The 4,310-nt window shown below is 43.6% G+C and overlaps 1 protein-coding gene across 1 annotated transcript in view; it reads left to right on the top strand.

Annotated features, from left to right (window-relative positions):
- Positions 1-397: 397 nt before the first annotated feature.
- The window catches only part of LOC104950000 (ras-GEF domain-containing family member 1B-A), a 39,180-nt gene continuing 35,267 nt past the window's right edge, over positions 398-4,310 (top strand). The window contains exon 1 of the mRNA XM_010776436.1: positions 398-668. The gene's annotated coding sequence lies outside the window, so the exon portion shown is untranslated. The remainder of the gene's footprint in view (positions 669-4,310) is intronic.

The following is a 4,310-nucleotide window of genomic DNA, read 5'->3' as shown; positions in this document are numbered from 1 at the left end:
ACATTTTTTTTTAAAACATAGACACGCACAGACCGAAACTTAGCCTATCTTTAAACCTGAGAATATACCAAAGGTTTCAAATAGTTTTTCATGTAGATACTATCCTTTGAATTTTTTGGTAACACTCTGACTGGCATTCCCGGAGGCTAAATAAAGCACACGGAAATGCAAATCGAAACTTAAAAGAGGAAGAGTGAGACCGATGGAAGAGACATCGGAGTCAGAGGGAAATTTAGATGGAGAAAGGGAAAGGGAAATTAAATTGACAACGGGATAGGTGGGGGAGGATGAGCGATAGAAGGAGGGGGGGAGTTCTCTCCTCTGATTGGCTGCTGCCTCTCCCCTCACAGTGAAGTCTTGAGGCTGCTCGCGGCTCCGGGGCTCATTCTCACAAGAAGGCGTCTGCGGAGCAACTCAGCCGGAGCTGCCACTCATTCAGGGGAGCTGTCTTCTCCAAACCAACGCGCTGCTCTGAGACCGAGAATACACGTTTTCTTTCTTCTTCATTTGCACCTGAATAATGCTGCAGTGAGTGGCCGGAGCGGGCAGCCACCGCTGAGTTTCACCGCCTGGGGTTATTCACATGTAAAGGAGATAGTCTGCTGTTCCAAGACACATTTTGGGCAGGATACGAAGGGAATTCGCACGTGGATTGCTGACCTGTTGAGGTGAGCCTAGTGGATGTGGGAACGTTTTGTGTCTAAGGGCTTTACATGGAATGCTATGTTGTTTGGAGACCTGCGGTGGAGCTTGTCCAAAATGCGCGCAGGTGGTAAAAGAGCGCACTTTATTGCCAGTTTAAGAGGTAGCATTTGTGAACGAATGCACCCCTGATATATCCTTAAATCTGAACCTAAATGCACATGTTTTAATTTATGTAGTATTTAAATTAGCCATATATTGCTGTGTGAATGCCGGCTTTCATTGAGTTATCCAAACCTGTGAAACAAAACAAACCAGATAAATTATACCCCACATTTACTGTAAATATGTGTCGGTATTTGTATTCCCCCTAAGTGACTCCTAAATGCATCGCAGTAATAGGATTTTTAATCAGTGTCAATAGCAGACTATTTTTAACCCCACCCCACCTCCCCAATATCTTCTGGCTAAGAGGATTCCCCCTCTCCCTGCCTCTTCTCCTGCAAGACAGTGAGGATCAGTGAAGTTAATCCGTCATCTCTCTTGAGGACCTCTGGCCGACTCTCCTTGGCTCTCCGTGCCACTGCTCTGTAGTACAAGCATGCATTGGGGTTACCCTAATGTGCTGACAAGTTAAATCCGTTTATTGGTGATTTGGCAGGACTCTGCATGGCTGACAATGCGAGAGGGCCTCCTATGGAAACCCTTGAGTTATTGTTGCGGTGGACCGTGGATTACATGATTGCTTAATGCTTATGTACTCTGGTGTCGTGTAGTAGTGTTTATGGTTCCCTAATTGAATGCAGAATAGTGGATACTTTGTGGAAATGGGTATTGGATGTCACAGGAACCTGATATGCGATGTTATTGTATACAAAAGGTGCATCGAAAAATTTAAAAGGCTTCTTTGGGGATTTATTATTTCATTTTTACAGGAAAAGTGAAAGCTTTGCTGTATGTAACTGTCGTATTTAAATGACTGTGAAGGAAGTCCTGACTATATTGAAAGCCATGTTTTAAATGTGGTGATTTTGTGGATATAGTTTCCAGTTTTCAGTATCTAATCCCAAACTATACCTGTTTTTGAAGCTTGCTGTTCTTAGTTCTTAAAGATGACTTGGAAGACTCCGATGTAGAAACCACAGGGATGTTGTTTTTGTCATAGCGCCGCCCGTGTGAAGGATGTTTTACTGTCTTCAGGGAAGGTTCTGTGGCTGTCAAGGACCGACGACTTCAGATGACAAAGTCGATATTGAAGCTGTGATTTGTCGTACCCTGAGTCAAGTGAAGTTAAGCCGGGCCAAAGAAAGAAATGCCCATAGAAATCTCAGAATGTCTCTGTGATCAAATGGCAGAGATGTACCAGTCTGTCCACATCCTACGTTCAATAATGGTTTTATTCTAATTCAAGTAATTAAATGTGTAATTCTAACCCTCACACCAACAATGTGATGCTGTTAAGGTACCTGACTGAGGCAACATAAATGGCTATGCCCCACCTGCACTGAAGATTTATAAAGTGTCTTCAAAACTTTGGGGATAAGGCTAAAAGCTATTCTCTTTTTATTGTAGACACCAATAGAGAAAACACTTTTGGCAGAACAGCCCCCTAGTTCTTGCAACCCTCGAAGACAGGTTAATTTTGACTTAATATTCTTAAGCCTAGTCTACTTTTAAGTACTTCCGACCTCACGCCAGCTCCAAAAAACAATACCAAGCTGCCATCTTTATTTAGACTACTTCCAGTATTCCATGATGGCCTCTTCACCCCGGTGTGCCGCCACTCAGCCATCTCTCACCCTCATTTCCTCAAGCCATGGGGGAGTGAGATTCCTCATGCCCTTAAGTGTTTACGCAGTAGCAGGGGGGGGGGGGTCTGTTGATTTACTGTTGGTCCCTCAAAGTGTCTAAAATCGTGCCTTCCCCACACTGCAGTAGCCTCCTTATCCAGCCCCAATGAAGGAAAGACAAATACCTCCTTTACCTTTTCCTTTTTCTGTTGAAACAACTTCTCAAGCATATTGCTGCAATGGATGTTTTATCACGTCACAAATCTCAGAGCTGTATTGCGTTGACTCAGTGGTTACAGGACAATCTTGGAATCAGTAATAAGGCACCAGAGAAGTGCTCAAAGCAGTAAATGTGAGTGTCTGGCTGTTTGTGTACATCTTTTGAGCCACAGGACTGATTTTCTCTGTATTCAGGGTTTATTTTCTTTACAGCCTCTGAACTGTTGATGGGCGCTCATCATAAGGGGTTGTTAACTTTGCAGCCGGGGTGGGAAGAGCCTCCGTCGGCTCTCTGATAGCCCAGGCTCCCTCAGTGTCCCTCTGCTGAGGCAGCCCAACCTTAACATTCTGAGGCAAAATTACCTTGAGTCATTGGAGGCCTCCTGATGGAAATTTCACGTAAATGGCAGTTTCTTGTTACTCCTGATATGAGATGAGCCCGAGGAGGTTATGTGCTGGCCTGCTCTTTTGAAAGTCCCCATCCAGGAAAAAAGGGGAATTTGTTTTGACTTGTCTGTAACCTTTACGTTAATAATGGCCTGAAACTAAAAATCCCCTGTTTCTTTCAGTTCAATTTTTCCAAGTTTCCTGTTTTAGCAGAGTATAAATACTGGGAAGAAGTGAAGAAAGTCTCCACCCCTAAGAGTACCACGAGACATACCTACATCTTCTCAGAGACTCAGTGCCATGTGATAATCAGCATTTAGGTCTTCAGCCGATGAAAAAAGCAGGAACAGTGACTAAAAGAGTGTTAAAATATACTTTTATTCTAATAATAACATGATTTAAAGATGGTATGACAATCTTAACATGGTATATATTTTTGAAGTCGTCATCCCTTAGTTCCTGGTGTTTTGACCCAATAGGCGCTTTCACACCGGAGTACTTTTTCCAGGAATAGTTCCGATAGTTCCTCGGATTTTGCGTTCACACCAAAAAGACCTGGAACTAGAACTTTTTTTTGTGAAACCTTTTCACCCCTTTTTAGTCCCTGCAAGAGAGCATGGACTTTCCTGGGGAGAAAAAGGTTCCAATTTCTGATTGGCTGGGCGAATTGTCAACCACGCCCCGTAAAACTCGGAAAAGTTTTGTGAAGCCGCCATTTTATTTCCTGGCATTAGCATTATTAGCATTAGCATTAGCCCCGTGCACCAACGGAGAGAGAATAACTTATGGCAACACAATAAAAAACATGGGATCGGTGGAGTGATGAGGAGGTGTTGGCGTTCTGGCAATTTGATCGGAAGGCTTTCCGGGAACTAAAGAGTTCCGATGAACTAAGTACGGCAAAGTACTTGGTGTGAAAGCGCCTAATGAGTGAGAAAGTGTATGTCAGTTTACAGTTTCATTCTTTTTTGCCGAGTACATAAACCTTTATTGATGAGCAGAAACCGACAGAAAATGTTTAAAATCCAGATTAACCAGACCTGTTTTTCACACATCAAGGTAGGTCGCTATGCAGTATGCACACAGCCAGCAAGGCTATAATTAAAACCATCTATCCAACCTTAACACCCTCCTCCCAAAAGTGGGAAGGCAAGCTGTGGCTTTTTGTTTGTTTACCTTCTACTGCCACCCAGCCTGCAGCCCCGCTAAACCAACAGCAACGTGTTAAGAGTTTGCTTTTGTCAGGCCAGGGGACATGTGGCACCCCCACTC

Source organism: Notothenia coriiceps, unplaced genomic scaffold (assembly GCF_000735185.1).
Source record: "Notothenia coriiceps isolate Sejong01 unplaced genomic scaffold, NC01 NC01_scaffold00017040, whole genome shotgun sequence".
NCBI lineage: Eukaryota > Metazoa > Chordata > Actinopteri > Perciformes > Nototheniidae > Notothenia > Notothenia coriiceps.
This window is presented reverse-complemented; position numbering and strand designations above follow the sequence as displayed.